This window comes from Mustela lutreola, chromosome 2, assembly GCF_030435805.1.
Source record: "Mustela lutreola isolate mMusLut2 chromosome 2, mMusLut2.pri, whole genome shotgun sequence".
NCBI classification, from domain to species: Eukaryota; Metazoa; Chordata; class Mammalia; order Carnivora; family Mustelidae; genus Mustela; species Mustela lutreola.
Window position 1 is genome coordinate 49,528,927 of NC_081291.1, and position 24,354 is coordinate 49,553,280.

Genomic DNA, 24,354 nt, shown 5'->3' on the forward strand with positions numbered 1-24,354 from the left:
CCAAAGTTTCAAATCTAGACTCCATTTATTGACCCTTAATGACTGTACAATTAGTAATTCCCTGTATTCTCACATTTCTTAAAAAACACTGAAAATAACAACAAAAGTAAAAGTCTATGCTTTATAGACTATGCTCTTTCATTTCTTACAAGGGAAATACCTTTCCTCCAGCTTTTAAATAATATTTAATTACACAAAATTTAAGAAAAGATGTAAGAATTTCACTTAACATATATATGTATATATAAATCTAATTAACAGTGGCCTTGATACAGTGTCAATCTGTTATGCTCTTTTCCAAGTTCATGGCTAAAGAATAGCAAGGCCAAAAATAGCCTTGTTCCACTTATAACTGTTTTCTACTTTTCTACTTTTAACATCTTTTTTTTTTTTTTTTTGTCCATTGTTCTTGTTCTTACATACTGTCAACATTCAAATTCATTGAATTATGCAGGTAATAAAAACCTCTCAGAATTTACTGATAATGCAAAAAAGAAACCCCTACTTAAGTAAAAGAGAATCCTAATATATTTTAACCTTTAGATAGCCTCAAGCTCTTCACCCTTTAATGTGCCATTATCCAAGCATTGTATAAAACTGAGCTGTAATCAGCTATTTTGTATAGTTTGCAGATTTTCCTCCCTTTGTATCTTTTCTGAAAGCTTTTAAACATTATTGCTTCAATAGAAATCTTTTGGAAAGAATTGCTTTTGTTTTTATGGCTTTTTTTTTTTTTTTAACCTTTTGTTTTCCAATAAGGGAAGAAAGACCTCAGGGGAAAAAAGATGAAGTTACAACATGGTAAATCTAGTAGTTTATGTTCTGTTCTTAGCTGTCATTACGGAGGTCAAGTTCAGAAAGATGGCACCAACTCCTTCAAAGGGTCTTTGTGTATTTTATTCCCCAAAATTCTCATGTAGGAGAAGTTCAGTTAATTGGAATAAGCATTTCTTCTGAAGAAAAGCTTTCCCTGATCTCACCAATAATAGAAAGGCATGTCAAGGTCCCTGGGTGGCTCAGTTGGTTAATCATCGGGCCTTTGATTTCAGCTCAGGTCCATGGTCTCAGGGTCCTCAGATGGAGGCCCTGTAATAAATAGGTAGAATTCAGATATTTTAGGATAGTGAAAGTACACTGTGTGATACCATGATGATGGGTACCTGTCATTATACATTTGTCCAAATGCATAGAATGTACAACATTGTCAGTGAACTCTTGTAAACTATGGACTTTGGATGATTATGATGTGTCTATATAAGTCTGTCCATTTTAACAAATGTACTACTGTGTTAGGGAATATTGATAATGTGTATATATGAAAATGTGTATATATGAAAAATCCCTGCCCCTTCCCCTCAATTTTGCTGTGAGCCTAAAATGGCTTTCAAAAAGTAAAATCTTAATGCCAAATAAAAGAATAGATAAATAAAAATGATAGGCTTAGTTCAATGCGAAAAGTATAAATGACACAAATCATCTGACTCTTGGTAAATCCTAATCAGTCAAACAGAGCTTTTAAAATGTTTCAATAACTACACACACACACACACACACACACACACACATATTCTTGCCCTTGCCTTATTCTAAAAGATGCCAGTTCTGCAGTTATAGGTTGTAGCCAAACATCCATATTTTTTTAAGTTCCTTCCATAAACCCAATGAGCATTCAAGGATAGTTATCAGTATTATGTTTATTAAGGTCAAAGACTCCAGATTAAGAAAAAACATAATTAAGTTCTGCCTATTACACTTCCTAGTCATGTGCTAGGGGAAAAATACTTCATGCTTTAAACACATGGAACTGTATATATATTTTTTAAATTTTTTATAAACATATAATGTATTATTAGCCCCAGGGGTACAGGTCTGTGAACACCAGGTTTACACACTTCACAGCACTCACCATAGCACATACCCTCCCCCAATGTCCATAACCCTACCACCCTCTACCTACCCCCCTCCCCCAGCAACCCTCAGTTTGTTTTGTGATATTAAGAATCTCTTACAATTTGTCTCCCTCCCGATCCCATCTTGTTTCATTTATTCCTTGGAACTTTATATTTTAGTGGTGAACTGAAAGTGGTGATTCATGGAAAGGTCGTGTCATGGGTTTGGCATTACATAAGTACTCACTAGATGTTCATTTCTTCTTGTACCATCGTAGTCATTGTGGTTGCTTTTGGTGCTCAGCAAGGCAGACTATCATAAATGCTACAACAGTTGTATGCATACACATACATACACAGTTGTAAGAACTCAAAAACAAAATAATTCAGGGTGGGGAAATTAAGGAAATCTTTAGAGAAGAAGGTAAATTGCATGAAAATTAGGCTGACTCATTTGGTGGAACATGTGATTCTTGATCTTGGGGTCATAAGTTTGAGCCCGATGTTGGGTGAGGGACCTACTTAAAAAATGATAAATATATGACACAATAAAGGTGCATATATGTCATATTTGAAAAAGTAATTTTACACACAAAAGTAAATTAGTAAATATGTATGGCAAAAACAGTGACATCAAATTTTTGCTTTGGGATAATTGATTTCATAATGGGTATGATGATAAGTGGGAGAAAAGGAAGGGAGAGACTGAAAGAGAGAAGTTGAGGCCAAAGGCAGAACTGTTTTATTAAGTACATAATGTATTATGTAAAACAATTTTATAGCAGGAAATTCCAGCTTTAAATGGAAAATAATCTATTTCCTTCTTTGAAAAAGTAAAAAACAAAAAACAAAACAAAAAAATGTACAAGTATTGCTTCATAACCCTGTTCTAGAGATTTGCTTGTCTTTTTATAGAGCTCCTCATATTAGTTGTATTAACTGATTTTGTGTATCAATTTCCAAAATAAATCTAGTTTTATTTTTTTCTAAATAAAAAACAATGTTTACAATTGTAAAATACATGTAGTTATGATGTGTTTTTGTATGGTTATTTTTTTATAAAAGAAAAATGTATACATAAGACAGTACAATATATTAATTATTCTACTGCTCAATGATAAATGTTGTTAACATTGTGTGTATGGATACATTTTGATATAATTCTTCTCTGTTCTCTCTCTTCCTATGGGTGTCTTTTACTCTATTTTGTGAACTACTTTCTGTTTTCCATTTAGTACATCCTGGTATCTTATCATATAAATGAATTAGAGCTACATCATCATTTTTAATGACTATATGGTATTCCATTACCTGAACTCTAATATACTTAAGCATCCTACTCTTGATGAATATTAATATACTCAAGTATTTTTGCTTTTACAAACCATGTTGTGATGCATGCCTCTTAACATGATTAATGTAGTCCTGTTCTGCCTTGGCATTTCTGTTGCGGATCCATTTCCATTTCACTCTTGTTCTTCTAATTAATGGTGTTCTGTGCTCACCCAGTTGTCATTGATTGTAATAGTAATAAGAAAAAGAATTTCAATATTGAGAATTTACTGTATGTCATTCACTATACGGTTGTGATATATTCTGTATTTTTTAAATTAAGGTACATTTTTTAGAGCAGTTTTATTCTCACAGTAAAATTGGGGGAAAGGAGCAGAGAGTCCCTATAAACTCCTGCCTCAGGCATGCATAGCCTGCCCTATTGCATTTGTTAATGTACTTATAGTAACACATCACAATTATCCAAAGACCATAGTTTACAGTAGGGTTCATTCTTAGTGTACATTTAGTGGGTTTAGACAAACATATAATGACATGTGTTTATCATAATAGTATCATAGAGGGTATTTTCTCTTTTTTTTAAAGATTTTAATTTATTTATTTGAGAGAGAGAGAGAGAGAGAAAACCAGTGGGGGTAGAGGGAAAGGGGAGGGTCAAAGTGAGTGGGAGAAACTGATTCCCCACTGAGCAGGGACCCCAACACAGGGCTCCATCCAAGGACCCTGATGTCATGACCTGAGCTGAAGAAAGATGCTTAACCAACCAAATGAGCCACCCAGATGACCTCAGAGTATTTTCACTGCCTAAAAGTCTTCTGTGTTTTGCATATTCATGCCTCCTCCCACCCTAGCTCCCGACAACCATTGATCTTTTTGCCATTTTCATAGTTTTTCTTCTCCCAGAATGTCATATAATTGGAAACATACCATATGTAGTAGCCTTTACAAATTGGTTTCTTTCACTTAATAAGCATTTAAGGTTTCTCCTTGTCTTTTCATGGTATGATAGCTTATTGCTTTTAGGCTTGAATAGTATTCCATTGTCTGATGTGCCACAGTGTATTTATCATTCACCTACTAAAAGGCATCTTGTTTGTTTCCAAGTTTTAAGCAATCATGAACAAAACTGCTATGAACATTTGTGTTCAGGATTTTGTATCAACATAAGTTTTTAGCTCCTTGGGTAAATATCAAGGAGTATAATTGCTGCATCATATCTCAAGAATATTTTTTTAGACTTAAAAGAAACTGCCAAACTGTCTTCTAAAGTAACTGTACCATTTTGCATTCCTGCCAGCAATGAATGAGAATTTCTGTTGTTCTGTATCTTCACCAATGTTTGGTGTTGTCAATGGTCTGGATTTTGGCCATCCTAATATGTGCAGAGTAGTATATCACTGCTTTAATTGCATTTCCCCAGAGACTTCTGATGTGAAGCATCTTCTCATACACTTATTCACGGTCTGTGTATCTTCATTGGTGTGGTGTCGCTTAAGGTCTTTGACCCATTTTTAGTCAGATTGTTTTCATTTGTTAAGGTGTAGGAGTTTTTTGTATATTTAGATAACAATCCTTTTTCAGATGTATCTTTGCAGATATCTTCTCCCTCTCTGCAGCTTGTTGTTTCATTCTCTTAAAAACATTTTACAGTTTTATTCTCCTAAAAGTGCTGTGGATTAAGTGGCATTACAAGTATTTTACAGGTAAGGAAACAGGCTTGGCGAGTTAAAACAAAACAAAACAAAACAAAACACTTGCTTAATTTGATATGTTAGTAAGTGATGAAGTAAAGATTTTAAACTCTGGTCCCTCTGAATGCAGGCCACCATAGCCTTAATTACTAGACTATGTTATAATGAAGACAAAGAAAGTACTTTTATCCTTTGATATTAACATCTTCCAAAATAAACTTTGACACTTTCACAGAGAGTTTGAAAAGACTGGTTATATGTCACAATGAAATGGTACATAGGTATTTGAGAAACTATTTGATTGGCCTCCATTTTATTATTCATTGTCATGTCATTGTCATTCTCATCTGAGCATACTAACTAATTAAAAACCTCAGAGAAGTCCTGAAGACAATTTATGCCCCAAAGAAAATAATCATGTTAGCCAGTTTTCCTCAATTTTCAGATGGATACTACTATGTAACTCTACTTGGGCAATTTAATTAATTTTCTGTGGCTGTTTTGCAGCTAGCCAGTAGGAATGAGCCCATTTAAAAATCAGTACTGTTTAATATGAGATATTGTCTAGGCATCCGAGTATTTCATTATTGATTTCTTTCTCAAGATGTTTTTCCTAAATCAACAGTAACCAATGACCTGTGAGAAATGCAAATTCTTGGGCTTTACATCTCACTTAGACACTATGGAGAGGGACTCAGCCATCTGTTTTAACAAACCCTCTAGGAGATTCTGATATATGCCAACCCATGAAAACCAATGTATTATGGTTTATGTAGCCAATTGGGAATACCTACCTTTCTAAATTTCCAAATCATGCCAGTGCTTATGTTTCTGGGGCCAGATCTAAATACTTCAACAGAAAATTGAGCAAATTGTGTTAATGAGGCCAAAGTTGGCCTGCCCTTTCTCCCCCATCTTCAGATGGAAGTGATATGGTCTTCCATCTCAACAAAGATATGAGTTAATAACTTTTAAGTTTTCTAACAAAATGCCAAATTGGCAATGGGCATGTCTGGCTGCTATAGAAGAGGTACATCTCCCATAGCCAGGAGACAAAGCCTGGTTTCCAGTCATTCCATAATGAGCTGACTCTTTAAACATCTGCTACTCAGGATCTGCCAAAAATCTTCCTATACCCATCGACATTGAGGAGGAGGAGTATAATAGACTTAAACAATCATCCATATTTCGAATTTTACTTTTTGTCTTTTTGCTCTATCAGTTAATCTTTCTTAAAGATTTTATTTATTTATTTGACAGGCAGAGATCACAAGTTGGCAGAGAGGCAGGCAGAGAGAGACAAGGAAGCAGGCTCCCTGCTGAGCAGAGAGCCCGATGTGGGGCTCGATGCCAGGACCCTGGGATCATGACCTGAGCCGAAGGCAGAGGCTTTAATCCACTGAGCCACCCAGGTGCCCTGCTTTATCAGTTCAAATCAACAAAAGGTTTAGTGTTTGGCACACAGTTTTATTTATTTTTTTTTTCCTTAAGAAATTCAAGTATAGACATGTTCTTTAAACTTAGGCTTCTTCTAGGGTTAATTTTTAAAAAATTGTTACATGTGAATATTTCCTTGTCTAAGAATCCAGGCAATACAATACCAAAATACCTTTAAGTTTTACTGCCAGGAAGATTTTGTACTGATTACCTTGGTATTATTCCTAATTGGCCATTAAAAACATTTTGGTTTGATTTACTAAAATGAGTAAGTTCAGGGCATAGTTATTTTTAAAAATAAATATCTCAGCAGATAATTCAGCTAGACTGGTTAACTGATTCTCTTTCTTTCATCAAATAATATTGTCTATCTCTCTCTTTTTATTGTGTATATTTATATTGGTTATTATGTAGCTCAGAGACATATTTAATATGCCATTGTAATAATGATCTTTAGCCTGTCTTTCTGGAATAATTGCAGTCTCCCTTGTACTATATTACTTTTCCATTTTTATTTTTATTTTAATGATCCAGGTGTTAATTAGTCTTCTATGGTTAGTAATTTCAAAACTTTCCTGAAACTGGCATAATTATATGTGATGTTTTATTTTCTTCTAGCATACCAAAGTATCTGAGACACTGCCCTTCATATCAGTATGCCAAAATTAATAATGGATTTGGTCTGAATTCTTGTATTTCCATCAACCGAATGCTCTTCTGAAATATGCTCAGCACTAAGCAAAAGGGGAGAACACACACACACACACAATCTTCTTTTTTCAAGCTAACAATAAGATGTGCCTTTGAAACACAATTTAAAAAAAGCATGAAGATTGAGACAAACTATTCACTATGTACTTCCCACGCTGCTCTCTGATTCTCATTGGTAGCACTTATAACCTTGTATTGCCATTGCATGCTAGTCTGTTTAGTCCACCATAAATTTCTTAAGGGCAAGGCCTATGACATATGCATTCTTGCAGTCTCAGTTCCCGGGACAATACTGGTATATGGTTGAGTCCCAAGAATATATTTAAGCACCAAATAATATAATGCAAGATTCCTCTTTCAGGAGCTCAGAAGAAAGGGAAAACTGGAAGGATTAAAATTTAATAGTGAAGGCTTTTGGAGGAGAAAAGACATAGAGTGGGCATTGCCTGGTCATGTACTTGACATTGAACTTTGGGCAAGAGCATGAATAAGCACTGTAGAAGGAGGTCTACACATGGGACAAGGGATTAGTGTTAAGTGGGGAATGAGGAAATGAGCTTGTTTTAGAGAGTAACTGGAAGATGGGAATTCAGCATAACCAGAATGAGGAAGAGTCTGGAATCTAGGAGAAGAACATCATAGCTGATAAAATAGGAAGTGCAGACCCAGATAAATTTGTTAGTGGGTATGTGACATAATTTGTAATTAAAATTTTAGCCTGACCAATGTCCCTAAGTTAGGGGTTGACAAACTGTGGCCCGCATGCCAAATCCATCTCACAGCATGCTTCTGTAGAGCCCTCAAGTGAAGACTTTTTAAAATTTATTTTATTTATTTTTATACATCTGGGGAAAGAGAAAATCCCAGGCAGCCTCCACCCCTGGGATCAAGCCCAATGGAGGGCTTGATCTCACAACCTTGAGATCATCATGATCTGAGCTGAAATCAAGAGTCAGATGCATAACCCACTGAGCCATCCAGGCACTCCAAGGCTTTTATTTTAAACATTAAAGAATCATTAAAAAACGAAGTATAATATTCCACAGTGATGTTTTGTGGCCCTCAGAGCCTAAAATATTTACTATCTGACCATTTTGGAAAAAACGTTCTGGTCCCTGCATGGGAAAATGATAGGAAATGATAAGTAAAGACAATGAAATAAAGGATCTTCTTGAATGTGTAGGGAAGGAAAGACAGTGGTTACTAATAAATTTCTCCAATTGAGCAGCTAGTTTATTTCTCATTCATACAAAATTTTGGGACTCAGGCTCTTATAATCTTGTGTCCCTCACATGCCATAGGATTCCATTATTATTGCATCCAAATAGTGAAAAGAGAAATAGAGTGACAGACATACCTTCTTCGTAAAAACCTTGGATTTGTAGTGACTCCCATCCCTTCCATTTATTTTCTATTGACAGTGGCTCTTTATGTGTTCTAAACTAAAAATAGAAGATTTGGGGAGTTGAACTTCCTGTGTGAGTGGCCCCTTTCCAGTCATAGATCGGTGGTATGGCCACTTGCTCTGTGTTAGCCATTTCTGCTAGAGTGAGGGGTGGTTGTGGTAATGAACTCAGCTGCAAAGTGTTTGTTTTACATAATAATGGAACCAGAATCCATATAGTGATATATAGATAAAGCCTACATATACAGATATATATGATGTATATATGTGTGTGTACACACACACACACACACACACAAACATGCACACACATAAGAGGAGGCAATGAATCAAGGGTGGTTGGAGTCTAAAGACTGATCTTTCTTACTTGCTTCTTTCTGAATTTTTCAATTTTGTCCTACAACTCCTGGCTCTTTGGTCCAGTTATGATATTGAGCAAGTTGTTGCTCTTTCTAATGTACTTTTATTTTCTTACCTGTCAAATGAGGATTATCTGACTCTTGGCTTTGTAGTGAGGGTTAGTCCTTTGAAGTCTTTAGGTCATCTGACATATACTAAATGCTCAATTAAAGATGTCTGCTACTGCTGTTGTTTTCAGTTAGTGTTGTTATTCTCTTGAAATATCCTAAGAAATGTTTATGGAGTTTAATAACAGCTGACTATGGATTGATGAAAGAGAGACATAAAGCACAATGACCTCAAACTTTTGTCTTGTATAATGCGATAATGCATCCAGGGAAGATGTGAAGAGCTGGTTTGCAGGGTAAATTTAAAATAGGTGCCCATTGGCAAGCAAAAGCAGTGATAAAAATAATTCCTGCACCTATATGCTCCTCAGGGACTCAGGAATTTAATGATTGCAAATCAAATATAAAGCATCATAGAAAAACATTGCAGGATAAGGAATCGTTATTCCTCCAGTGGTATATTAGAATAGGACTAAGCATCATTCCTTTTGCTGAGACTATTGCAGTGCATGTTTTATATACCCATGTACACATGCTCTCTCTCTCTCTCTCTCACACACACACACACACACACACACACACACACATATATTTTCCACAAGTAAGGTTCATATTCTTTGTGGAAAATTATAAAAATTACTAAAAAAATTAAACAAATTATTCTTCTCTGAGAGGTTGTTGAACAGTGATAAAGTCCTCATGTCTGTATTGTTTCTGACTCACGTCCTAAACCAGGAGCCATGGTCATTACTGTGATTATCCTCTAGTCAAGTAACATGTCCTTGATGCTATTTGCAAATACCCTCTCTCTGTGCTTTCTTGATAGTCTTGTTTAATATACAGTTTTAGAAGCATGTTGATTAAAGGACAGCAGGCATTTGGCCTTCGTTTCATATAAGTAAGCCAGTATATCCCTTGACAAACTTAAGGCTGTCATTTAGTTATCTTCCACATACAGTGTCTCTTCTGGGAATGTTCCTTAAATGGATGCTGTCTTGGTCAAAACAAAACAAAGCAAAACACCTCAGAAGTGAATTTCAAAAACAAGTGTGGACTGGTTTTAGACAAAGGTGCTTCCTGGACCTATTTTTAAAGCCAAGGAAGAATCTAAGTCTGCTATTTGCTTGTTTGTAAATAAGATCCGATAGCCCTTGATCCCTTCCTGCTTACTGCCTGAGCAACTTTGCTTTATTCTACAGACTTTTTCATAAAGAGTTTAATTCATACTAGCATGATGCCTTGTTTTCGCCAGTTCTGATTGCTGGCCTGGGCTATGGCTCTAGAGACCATCATTTTGCAAACTCGTTACTGTGCTTTGGCTGCCTCTCCTGTGAGAAGGTTACTCTTGGATTGTTTTTTACTATGCGTCCCCCATGTAAACCATATAGGCACAGCTGAATCCTCAGTTAACACATGCCATTGAGTGGAGTGTCCTGCTAGACTTGGAAGACAAGTACAGCCACTGGCACATCCCAGCTAGAGGTAAGGCAGACATCCTACAAAAGCTGTACTAGTATATGGAAATCTATTTTCCATCATCCCCAAACAATGTTTCATAATATAAACAGTGATTTAAATGCATCTGATTTCTTTTGCTACAGCACCAACAACTTGTGCTCTTACTCACCCACTTCCTCTGAAATAGTCATGCCCTCTGGCCCCCAACATACCTATGCATGGCTCTTCTCCCTTTAACAAGCATTCGTTGACTGCATACTATAGTCTAATATTTTGATATAGTGGTAGGCAAAAATATCAGTGAAAGTTGTTTTTTGTTTTATTTTCTTTTGTTTTACTTGCTTTAAATTTGTTATAGCTTTCAAGCCCACAGAGTTCTATAGTATTAGCCATGGCAATGAGTGGAGAAATTGGTCCTTCTATATGATTGCACCAACCTCAAAGTTGAATATGTTGCTGTTCAATCCACAGTCTTTGCTTCCCCCTGATCCTTTACCCCTAATGCCATACTTCACTCCTTTGCAGTTACCATGTGTATGTCCATTTCCTCTACCTCATGTTGAAAGTCATCCTGCATCTTACTCAACATTATGATAATTCTTCTACAACTAGACAGTTAAAACTTTCATTTATACACAACGACTGCTCAATAACTATTTGTTAATGAATTCAGAATTCATCTTGTAGAAATCCTATTCCTGGTTCTTTATACTAAAGAAATGAAGGCTTTATGTTAACACAAAAATTTGCACACATATTTTTATTACAGAATTTTTCATAATTATAAAAACTGAAATCACAACCCAGATGTCTTTTAATGGGTAAATGTATAAATAAATAGTGGTACATCTATATATTGGAATACTATTCAGCTAGAAAAACAACAAAGTGTTCATAAAAGCAACAATTTAGATGAATCTCAAAGTATTATGCTGAATGAAACAAGTTAGTCTCAAAAGGTTGCACACTTTATGATAACATGACATTCTTGAAAGGACAAGACTGTAGTAATGGAAAACAGGTCACTTGTTGCCAGCAATTAGGGGAGAATTTTACTTTAATGTACAAGAAAAATTTTTTGCTTTATTCAACCACTCTGATTGTGGTGATCATTACACAAATTTATATATGTCCCAAAATTCTTATAACTGGACACAAATATATCAATTTTACTGTATATAAATTAAAAAATAAAATAAAATCATGCTCTGTGAACTACTAAACCATTATTTTTTAAAAGATTTTTATTTATTTATTTCAGAGGGGGGGAGAGAGAGAGAGAGAGTGTGTGTGTGTGTGTGTGTGTGTGTGTGCAGAAGTGGGGGGAGGGGCAAAAGGAGAGGGAGAAACAGACTCCCTGTTGAGCAGGGAGCCTGATGCAGGGCTCCATCCCAGGACTCAGGGATTGTGACCTGAGCTGAAGGCTGATGCCTAACCAACTGAGCCACCCAGGTACCCCCATACACCATTATTAATACTCCTTGCTAACTTACATCACATCTGAACTTTAGGTCAGTGTTCTTAAACTTGACTGGTCATCAGAAATATCCAGGCCTTTCATTAACTGTAAAGACCCCCAAGACTTTCTACTGAGGATATTGATTCAATAGATCTGATCAAAGTCTAAGAATCGGTACAAGAGCTTAAGTGATTTGGGGGACTGAGAAAGTTTGAGAAATTGTCCAGATCAGTGGTTGCAGACTTCACAGAACACCAGAATCAACTGAGAAGATGTAGTAGGGTCTGAAATGGACCCACAAATTGGCATTATTAGCAAGGACCTCAGGAAAATATAATTCAGGTGGTTTGTGGGACAGACTTTAAGAAATGCCACTGTAGCTCAAAACTATGAAGTGAATGTCAAACTCAGATGGTTCTTTTGTGTCCACTCAGTAATTCTAAACGTCCTTGATTCGCTTCCCCTTCCATTCTCCAGCATAGGCATTCATACCACACCAGCCCCCTCAAATTCTCGACCTCACTCTCCCAGTAGTTAGTTGAACCTTGCCTTTGTCACCTAGAAAAACAGTATTTTTAGGGGGCGCCTGGGTGGCTCAGTGGGTTAAGCTGCTGCCTTCGGCTCAGGTCATGATCTCAGGGTCCTGGGATCGAGTCCCGCATCGGGCTCTCTGCTCAGCAGGGAGCCTGCTTCCCTCTCTCTCTCTCTGCCTGCCTCTCTGCCTACTTGTGATTTCTCTCTGTCAAATAAATAAATGGAAAATCTTAAAAAAAATAAAACAGTATTTTTAGATGTGCTCTCCTTCAAATTCCTCTTCTTATACTTTGAAATATAGAATTGCATCTAATTTCATTCTCTTTTTCAGTGCCCGAGGAAAAGGTATGTCTCACCTGCAAAGGTTACATATCTCTGCTTCTGTGCTCTTGATCTGAGTGCCTCGTGACCTTCTGCTCCCTCTCTCCTGCATTTCCAATTTTTCTTTCCGTACTGGTTCCTTCCACACAGCCTGTGAATGTGCTTGTCACCTCCATCTTATACTAGAAGCTCTCCTTTGACTTAGAATATCCTTTTATTGCTCACCCCTTCTGTTTTTCTTCACAGCTAGAGTCCTCAGGTAGATCTCCTATTACAGTTTCCACTGAGTGCCTATCCTTCACTTGTCACTTCACAGTCATCAGGCTTTTACCTTCAACCTTGCACTAAGATGTCACAAGTGAAAATATGCCAATAACCTCCTAGATACCGAAGCCTCTGGACTAATCCAGTCTTCTTCTGATTTGATCTTGTCAGGCCCTCCTTTCTTATTAAAAAGTAGACCTTTTCTGTTCTCCTCCTAATTTTCTGACCATTTCGTCTAAGTTTCCTTTCCTGGCTCATAATTCTTTATGCTTCAATGTCTGCTTTATCCAGGGGGTTCTGTTACTGGCCTTCATTTCTTTTCACCAATTTTTCCCCCTCTGGGAAATCTCTTCTATGTCTATGACTTTAGTCATCATCTCTAGGCTCATGATTCCTGTAACTGTACCTCTGGTTAAGATCATAGGCCTGTAATTATAGGTGCCCAGTGTGTGTTTGTTGAGAGGATAGATGGGTGACTGTAAGGCTGGATAACTGAGCTAATATCTATGAACTGGAGAAACACCACAGTTGAAAGAAATAGGTCACTGATTTCTGATTGCATGGGTTTGCTTATAAGCAAAGACAGGCTCTAAGTTGTTTATTTGCTTTCATCATTCCCTTTTTCATCACTTCCGGATGATTAGAATATGAAATTGTATTTATCTTAGAAGTTCCATGATAGAACAGGAAATCTTAATGAACACTGGACCACTTTGGGAAGACCAAGGATTCAGTGGACCTCTTCCTTTTTGTACTTTTTTTTCCAGGGACCTGACTCTATTGTGCAAATTAATAACACACAAACAAGGGTCTGAATTATACTAAGGTAATGAATGGTAATACATGGACACCACTTCTTTGAAGCATCTGTGACAGCTAAGATTTTTGTGACAAACCTATTATTTTTTATTTCTTTTCAGCATAACAATTCATTATTTTTGCACCACACCCAGTGCTCCATGCAATACGTGCCCTCCTTAATACCCACCACCTGGCTCCCCCAACCTCCCACCCCCACCCCTTCAAAACCCTCAGATTGCTTTTCAGAGTCCATAGTCTCTCATGGTTCACGTCCCCTTCCAATTTCCCTCAACTCCCATCCCCTCTCCATCTCCCTATGACAAACCCATTTTTATTCATTCTCTTTATATCTCTCTATTTCTATCTCTTGCTATATTTCATTCTTTTTTCTCTCTTGCTATTATTCTTTCTTGTTCTCCTTTTCATTTAGTCACATACACTCACATAACTTAAAATATTGGGATACTTTATTAAATTAAAAGGTAAAAGGGGCTTTAGTGGGTTAAAGCCTCTGCTTTCTGCTCAGGTCATGATCCCAGGGTCCTGGGATGGAGACCTGCATCGGGCTCTCTGCTCACTGGGGAGCCTGCTTCCCTTTCTCTCTGCCTGCCTCTCTGCCTACTTGTGATCTCTGTCTGTCAAATAAATGAATAAAATCATTTTTAAAAAGGTAATAAGAGGTATGTTTAAAATATGAGCTCTAGGGGTGCTTGGGTGGCTCAGTTAAACATCTGCCTTTGGCTCAGGTCATGATCCCAGGGTCATGGGATCAAGCCCCACATCAGGCTTCTTGATCAACAGGGAGCCTGCTTTTCCCCCTCCCACGGCTACTCTCTTGCTTGTATTCTCTCTCTCTGAAGCAATCTCTCTCTCTGTGTCAAGTAAATAAATAAATAAATAGATAGATAAATAAATAAAATCTTTAAAAGAATAAATGAAATAAAATACAACAAAAGCATAGAGATTTTGGAATTTAAATATACAGCTAGAGAACAGACTTCTGACATCTGTAAGAAACCTCATGGCATCAAGCATTAATGAGATGACAACTGTTAGTGTAGATTCAAACTTAGTACCTTGAGCTGCTAGTGGGAATCTTGATTACTTCAAGTTTAGAAGTTGTAATTCCAAAAAGCACTGAATACAGTGCCTAATATGTAACTGATAATCAATAAATGTCAGTTCTGTTCTCCATTTCTTTTCACAAAAAGGTGTTGTCTCTGCTTGAGACATTCTCTAGTAAACCACATAGCTCATCTCCATTAATGAAGAAAAAACCAAACTCTGTGTATAAAATATATTTTCTGTTCACTTTAGTCACTCTTCTTTCCTCTTTCAGTTTATGGTTTCCAATTTACCTGCCTTTACAGTCACCAAATGTTTCTATACTCTGTACACAGAATCACTCTTGGTCTCTTGCTGACCCAAGGCAAGCTGTCTGTTATCTCTGAATTCCTGCTTTCCTCATTGAAGTGAGGATGTATAGCATTACCACGTAGGAGCATTTGGAGGACTAACTGAGACTGAGCTGAAGGTGCACTTAACACAGTTTGGCAAATAAGGAACATTCCAAAAATGTTAAGTGCTCCTGTTGTGTTGTTTCAGACATCATATTTCTACTTATGGTTTAAGTCATTTGACTTCTAGAATGTTTTGAATCCTTGAGTATTTTGGGTTCTGGAATGTTTTGAATCCTTTAGTTATGTCTTAGAGCTATATCAATCCTCAGGGAGGCCTTTTCTGACTATTTCCTCTAAGTGGACCCCAGTGCCTTCCCATCCTAGCCACTCGCCTAACATGGAAGTGAGAGGGACCTGGAGGCACATCCTGGCTCTACCTAGTTTCAGCCAAATTCATTAACCTCTCGATGACTCAGGGTCCTAATCTGTTAAACAGATAATAATAGTACTTGTGTCATAGAGTTGTTGTGAGGGTAAAATTAGTTCATGTGAATAAAATTCTTCATGCAGTTTCTGGCACAAAATATATGTTAAGTGTTTGCTCTTTTTATGATTATAGTCATAGCACTTATTGGATTCTGAAATCATCTTGCTTAATTATAATTTTATAGTCTGTTTCACCCCCTCCAGAATAAAAAAGGATTCAACAGAAGAGGAAAGATCCATGCCTCATATTTCCTTGTTTACTGCTGTATCCCCAGAGGCTTGAACAGGGCTTGATGTACATCATGTTTTTGTTGAATGAATAGTGTATGCTATCAATCATCTAATTCCTAAGACCTGAAATTGTACACAGTAGGTTCTAAAAAATGTATTTGATGATGAAAGCCCAAATATCATTCATGATTTTTTTTTTAAACCAAGTCATGCAGGTATTGCCTAGTGAGAAAATTGAGAGCTATAATTGCTGTTTGAATTGTGTGAATCCTTCAAGAAGATTCTGATCTCCCTCCATGCTTTAGTGAGTCAGTCAGGGTGCCTCTGTCTCACTTGATTTAGTTTGGTGACTTCCCTTGGATGGGAGCTATGAAAATAAATTACAAGAAGACTTCCCTCCCATGCATCCCAATTCAAAGAAAGTTCTTTACAGATTTAGTTCTAGAAAGGGAAATAAATTAGTGTTTCTTTTAACTTGGGGATCTGGGCTGAATTTTTCTGGTTGTTCAATGTAAATTCTAGAGAAAGAATATTGGGATTTTGGAAGTATATGTAGTTGATATGTTGGGAGCAGTGGAGTTAAAGTGGTTTCACAGCTGCTTTATTTCAGTGATTTCCCCAGCAAAACCTTTAAAACAAGGAGTGCAGAACTTTTGAGATTGGACTTAATGAAATAATAGGGGCATAAAGGAAAGATATAAAATGCATGGGAGAGTATATTAAAGAGATAAAGGGGCCTGAGGGGAAACTATGAATCTGGTAGCCCTTTCTAGAAGTCTATATATGGAGATACCTGGATAAAAATCTATCTACAAAAACTAAATATGTGATGACCACTATTTGCTAAAGTTACTTCTCTGAAATGGCTTCCCATTCTAATGTTTAGCAAAATAAAGTATGTATTATAAATCTTCCAACTTTTGTTGCATTTATCATAGTTCTCCAGAGAAATAGAACCAAGAGGATATATGTGGATATATATAAAAGTCTGGTAAGCCCTGAATTTGAAGGGTGAACCAGCAGACTAGAAACTCAGGGAAGGGATAGTGTTGCAGTTCAAGTCCTAAGGCTGTCTTCTGACAGAATTCCCTCTTTCTTGGTGAGGTCCTTCTTTTGCTGTTTAGGACTTCAGTCGAATGAGGTCCACCTACATTTTGAAGGGCAATCTGCATTACATAAAGTCTACCTACTTAAATGTCACTCTCATTCAAATCACCCTCAGGGAAACATACAGAATAATGTTTGACCTCATTATAAAATTAAACATCACACTGAGCATGATCTGGCTCCTGTTTAGCTACCAACTTCATCTTAGACCACTTTTCTTCTTCAAACACACAGGCCTTCTTTCAGTTCCTCACAGACACAAATTCCTTCTTTCCACTTTAAGGTCTTCATAGGTACCATTCTCTCTGCTTGAAATGCCCTTCTACTCATTCATGACCTGAAAAGCCCTCTCCCATCCTTTAGCCTCAGCTTAAATATCCTTTTTGTTAGTGGAGATATTTCTGAACTCTAGTCTCAACCAGACCTCCTTATTAGCATCTCTGTATCAAGCCATAGTTTCTTTCATTATACTCATCATATTTATATGGCTTGACATAGTAGTAATTATTAATTCATTTTCTGTATCTCCCAGTTTCATGTCTGTTTTCCCTTTCAATTTGGATACTATGTGAGTTCATGGACCTGACTCATTGTGTTAACTCCATGTCAGTACACATGGTAGCTTCCAAATAAATGGAAGTTGAAAAAAATATTTCCCATATTAAGCTTAGAAATCCAAAGAATCTTTTGAATCAGGAATAATTTGAAATACTTCCTTATACCTTTTGGTATCAAAGGCAAACATTTCTTCAGTTAAAGGAGATCTTAAAGCTTGATAGATACTTAACTTAAAAAGGCATGTTCTTAGATACTATGTCCTATGTGATTCAGTAGGTTAGGAAGTGAGATTAGAAATTTTTGCCTTGTAAAAAGTACCTCGGTGACTCTTGGGCTTTAGTTAATATACCAGCAGCTGAGAACTACCTATATTAGACCAAACTTTAACCTAACTCAGGGCTCTCACCCCTGATGATGGGAGCTCATTGTGTGCATATGCTGTTTATGTCATATTGACACACATAGATTAGACCCAATTCTAGACTAAGTGGAAACAGAAATCATGTTCTTTCAAATAACTAAAGACATCTTTCATGTCTATTATTACTTCATGTTAAAAAAAAATTACAGTTCTGTCAGTAATAATTACTTTTTCCTGGACTCTTAGCCTTCTCTGATGCTCTTGATTCTTTAGTATATGGTCCCTCCAAAGTTGTTTATTAGAGACTCAACCAACACTCTTTCTCCGGACATATTTGTAGTATGGAAGATGATTAATTAAGATAGTGCAGTTCTATTCAAATATACCTCTGTTACTTGTTTCTCTTAACCTCTTCTATTTTACCTGTTCCTGAGCATGTAATGTTTTGAAATATCAGTCAAGTTTTATATTTTGAGAATTTCTGTTTCTGAGGTGATATCTCAAAGGAGAAATACTTTCTACCTCAAGGCTTTTTCCCAGTCTAGCCAGAAACAGTCTCAATTTTCTTAGTGTTATTAGATCTCAACTGACCAGTTCCTGGAGTGTATAGTTACTCTTGTGCTTAAAAAAATCATAATTGAAAGCCTAACCAACTCATATGAATAAGGAAAAACAAAAATGGCAAGACCATTTCTCCATCAGGACCCTGGTAAAAGGCTTAGTGAAAACATGCTGGACATCAAAGATTAAGTGGGATCCAGTTGGGTATTCTGGTTAGTAAGTGATGTAAGATTTGAAAAATAGGTTGGCATGAGATTGTGAAGGCTAAGCATTTAGATTTTATTTTAGAAGTAGTAGAGATCTAGGGTCTGGTGATGAGTTTTTATCAGAAGACTTACAGAATCAGTTTTTTAAAAATATTAAAGCAGCTGTGGAATAAAGGGTGAAATAAAATAAAAGAGATGGAGGATAAATAAACCAATCAAGGGGAGATAAGAAAGGTTAGGCTTTCTATACAACACAGATGAATCTTCCACCATGATATTGAGAAAAATATGCCAAACACAAAAGGGTGATATTCTACAACTCAATTTATAAGAATCTGAAAAGTAGGCAAAACATTAATAGTGATAGAATTCAGTGGTTACTTTTGCAGGGATGTAGTGACTGGGAGGCTCTGGTGGTGCTGATAACATATATTCTGGTCCAGGATGTAAAAACTCATCTAACTCTATAATTTAGTTATGTATACTTTACAATATGTAAAAATTCAAGAAGTCTATTCCCCAAAATGGGGATGAGGTTAGAGTGAAGGAAATTGGAATTGGAAAGCCAGAAGAAATCCTTTCCACAATACATCTTTTAGGAGAAAAAAGTCTAATGGAATGTATAGACATAGTGTGAAAAAATACTCAGCATCTCTCATCACCATGGAAATACAAATCAAAACCACAATGGGATATCACCTCATACCTGTCAGAATGGCTAAGTTCAAAACTCAAGAAACAAGTGTTGGTGAGAATATGGAGAAAAAGGAATGCTCGTGCACTGTTGGTGGGAATGCAAACTGGTGTAGCCATTCTGGAAGACAATATGAAGGCTGCTCAAAAAATTTGAAAAATAGGACTACTCTATGATCCAATAATTACACTATTGGTTATTTATGCAAAAAAATGCAAAAAAGCTAGTTCAAAGGGTTATATTCACCTCAATGTTTATTGCAACATTGCTTACAATAGCCAAGTTAAGAAAATTTCAAAAGAAATGAAATCTTGCCATTTGCAACAACATGGATGGAACTAGAGCGTATCATGCTTAGCGAAATAAGTCAAGCAGAGAAAGACAACTATCATATGATCTCCCTGATATGAGGAAGTGGTGATGCAACATGGAGGCTTAAGTGGGTAGAAGAAGAATAAATGAAACAAGATGGGATTGGGAGGGAGACAAACCATAAGTGACTCTTAATCTCACAAAACAAACTGAGGGTTGCCGGGGGGAGGGGGTTGGGGAGAAGGGGGTGGGATTATGGACATTGGGGAGGGTATGTGATTTGGTGAGTGCTGTGAAGTGTGTAAACCTGGTGATTCACAGACCTGTACCCCTGGGGATAAAAATATATGTTTATAAAAAATAAAAAAAATTATATAAAAAAAAAAATAAATGGATAATAAATCTAAAAAAAAAAAAAAAAAAAAAAAGCAGCCCAAATGTCCATCAATAGATAAAAAGATAAAGAAGATGTGGTATATACAATGGATTATTATTGGGCCATCAAAAAGAATGAAATCTTGCAATCTACAACAGTATGGATGGATCTAGAGAGTAGGATGCTAAGTGAAATAAGTCAGTCAGAGAAAGACAAATACCATATGATTTCACTCATATGTGTACTTTAAGAAACAAAACAAATGAGCAAAGGAGAAAAAGAAAAAGAGAGAAAAGCCAAAAAGTAGACTTAACTATAGAGGACAAACCAGTGGTTACCAAAGGGACCACAGTGAGGGTAGGGATGAATGAAGTAGGTGATGGGTACTAAGAGTACCCTAATCTTATGTGGAGAAAGGGAAACCCTCTTACACTGTTGGTGGGAATGCAAGTTGGTGCAGCCACTTTGGAGAACAGTGTGGAGAGTCCTTAAGAAATTAAAAATAGAGCTTCCCTATGACCCTGCCATTGCATTACTGGGTATTTACCCCAAAGACGCAGATGTAGTGAAAAGAAGGGCCATCTGTACCCCAATATTTATAGCAGCAATGGCCACGGTCGCCAAACTGTGGAAAGAACCAAGATGCTCTTCAGTGGACGAATGGATAAGAAAGATGTGGTCCATATACACTATGGAGTATTATGCCTCCATCAGAAAGAATGAATACCCAACTTTTGTAGCAACGTGGACGGGACTGGAAGAGATTATGCTGAGTGAAATAAGTCAAGCAGAGAGAGTCAATTATCATATGGTTTCACTTATTTGTGGAACATAACAAATAACATGGAGGACATGGGGAGATGGGGAGGAGAAGGGAATTGAGGGAAATTGGAAGGGGAGATGAACCATGAGAGACTATGGCCTATGAAAAACAATCTGAGGGTTTCAAAGGGGCAGGGGTGGGAGGTTGGGGGAGCCAGGTGGTGGGTATTATGGAGGGCACATATTGCATGGAGCACTGGGTGTGGTGCATAAACAATGAATTCTGTTACACTGAAAAGAAAAAAAAAAAAGAAATAGATATTGCCAATATAAATAAATAAATAAATAAAAAGAATACCCTAATCTTGATGATCACTGAGTAATATATGGAACTGTTGAATTACTATATTATACACTTGAAACTAATTTAACATTGCATGTTAATTATACTAGAACTAATTTTAAAAATGCTAAGGGACAATATTATATTGAATTCTCAATATTTTACATAAACATACTAGAAATGTGTTAAAAAAACACACACACATGGTATAGCAATTTCTGTTCTTAAGGTGGTTTGTACCTGCAAAACTCACTGTGGTAGTCTCTAAATGTGACTGCTATCAACCTCTCCCATCCTATAAGTACGTAGGGTCCATGTGCCTCCACTTGAATCTGGGCTGCCTTTGCAATTCAATTTAATCCTTAAAACATGGAGGAAATGACACTGTGACAATTCCATGCTCCGCTATTAAGATCCCTGGAAACCTCTGCTTTATTTCTTGGGAAACTGTCCACCATGTTTTGAAGAACCTTGGGTTGGGCTGCCACATGCTGAGCCATCACGTGGAAAGACAAAGCTCTAAATGACCAGATGTTGAGTGTTTATGGATCTTCCAGTTCAGCTGCTGATAGAAGACAACCAAGGGAGTATGATGGGATGGTGTCACATGAAGCAAAAGAATCACAACTCAGCCAACCCTGCCCTGAATTCTTGGCTTTTGAGAAAAACCACATGGTTTTTGTTTTATGCTCCTAAGCTGCAGAGTAGTGTATTATAAAATAATAGATAACTACAACATTTGCCTTTTAGAGTGGTGGCTCTCAGTAGAGAATGGGGGCATTTTTTTCCCATAGGGGACATTTGTCAACGTTTGGAGATATTTTTAATTGTCATAAATGAAGAGGCTGCTACTGACATCTAGTGGGGAGAGGCCAAGGGCATTGTTGGACACCCTACACTGCACAGGGCAGCCCTTGCAACAAAGAATCATCTGACCCATAATATTTATAATGCCAAAATTGAGAACCTGATGTAGAGCAATGATTCATAATTTAGGTGGTACCCAGGAATTAGTCTTCAAAGCCATATTTCCTAAACTTCGCTGATAACATTAATTACCTAGGATTCATGTTAATGTATATAAAATCTTAAAATCATTCTGGACCCTCAAAGTCAGAATCTCTAGGGAAGGAGCTTAGAAAGTTATATTTTTGCTTTCATGGAAGTTTGAAAAACACTGACCTAGCCCAGAATTTCTCAGATTTTAATGTGCATAGAAATAATCTGGCCATTGTTTAAAAATTTTAAATCAGGTTTATGTGGACTGGGATGAAGCCCCAAATAACTAAAGCAATCTTGGGAAAGAACAAACCTGATGGTATTGCAGTCCCAAATTTCTGACTTCTAACAAGCTCCTAGGTGATGCCTAAGCATTTCTTCTTGAACCACACTTTGATTAGCAGACTCTTAAGCAGTAGTTCTCAAACTTTTACGTGTATCAGAATAACCTAGAAGGCACATGCCCAGGTTTGATTCTGCAGGTCTAGGGTGTGGCCTGAGATTTGTATATTCCTCAAGTTCCTAGATGACGCTAATGCTAGTAGTCTGAATCACACTTGAGAACCAATGCCCTAGATTATTATTTTGCACATCTAAGTGTACATAAAAATTTACCTCAGGCGACTGCAAAAATTGAAGGTTCTCAGAACCTCTCCCCACTCACCACTACATTTCTTCCTTCATTCTGGGCTTGGAACCAAATAATTTGCATTTTAATAAGTTGCCTCACCTGGGGTGATTCTAATATTAGTGGTATAGGACCATGGCTTATGAAACACTGTCCTAGGGGAACATATTAGAATATCTAGTGTTTATGGGAGGGGCCTGGGCAAATCACGGAAAAACACATTTAATTTTATAATTGGTTTGATTTGCTTCTGATTCCCATTTTTAATTTATTTTGAAATACTAAATAACATTGAAAAAGTAGAGACGATTTTTCTGCTTATGAAGGCTGCCATGGATTATATACTAGAACTGGAAGTACAGTTTTAGAAAGGGTGCTTTCTTCTTGTATAGTTTCCCAATTTTTTTTATAAAGATTTTATTTATTTATTTGACAGAGAGAAATCACAAGTAGATGGAGAGGCAGGCAGAGAGAGAGGGAGGGGGAAGCAGGCTCCCCGCTGAGCAGAGAGCTCAATGCGGGACTCGATTCCAGGACCCTGAGATCATGACCTGAGCCGAAGGCAGTGGCTTAACCCACTGAGCCACCCAGTCGCCCTAGTTTCCCAATTCTTTGTGAGTCCCTGCACTTTCCTTCTCTGTAGCAGCTGCAAGTTGTATGCTGCTGTCAACTTAAAGAGAAAACATCAATAGTAATGGCCACAGTTAAACTTTCTTGGATTTTTGCCATGTATTCGACATTACGTAAATACTTAGCAAAAGCTATCTAATGTAATACACCAGATAATCTCTTATGTATCTAATGTAATAGACAGATAATCTCTTCATAAGAAGGAACTATTATTCTCAATGGTTAGATGGGGAAATTGAGGCATACCAAAATTAAGATATTTTGCCCAAGATCATATAACTAATTAATATCAAAGCCCAAGTTTTACATTGTCTCATAGGTTAACTGTTAGATGATTAAGAGGCAGGATATAAGAATCTGTATTAAATACAATTTTTTAAAAAGAACACTTCTTATGTAAAGCAATAATTAAAATGGAATGATCTCTCTATAATGGGTAAAATAATTTGGGGACAAGATTAGATTATGTGCTGCCTCAACATGGCTGAAGTTTGTACAATATTCTACTACTAATTATATTATCAGCTATTTTCTTTAAACCCTCTTGAAACTTTAATGTATTTATCTTAACTTCCTACTAAGATCTGTTGCTTTTGGAGCTCTGTGTTCCCTAGTAGTGTCTTTTGGCTTGTTGGCATGTTTAATTGAGAAAGTTTGTAGTCATGTTGCCTTAAATCAAATGTAATTCTCAGGATTGTCTTGTTCTCTGTTCTAAGATATATGTGGGAAGTGTTTTCCCCATTTATGTCATCTTCTTTCATTAAATACCTGCTTTCAGGTAAAGTTTCAAGTAGCCTTTGGCTATCACCATTACTCAATTTTCTACTCCTAAGTCCAGTATACATTCCCCCACCTACTTTGTCACAGATTTCTTTAAGAACAAGTGATGAGTGATGCAGGGATTAAAAACAAGAACATCCTTGAACTTCATCTTCCTTCTAAAGTGTTCCCCCAGACTCCCTGCCCCCAC

At 36.7% G+C, this 24,354-nt stretch overlaps 1 protein-coding gene across 2 annotated transcripts in view; it reads left to right on the top strand.

The window, feature by feature from the left end:
* The window catches only part of GRM7 (glutamate metabotropic receptor 7), an 891,796-nt gene that overhangs the window by 327,876 nt on the left and 539,566 nt on the right, over window positions 1-24,354 (top strand). The gene's annotated exons all lie outside the window — the stretch shown is intronic.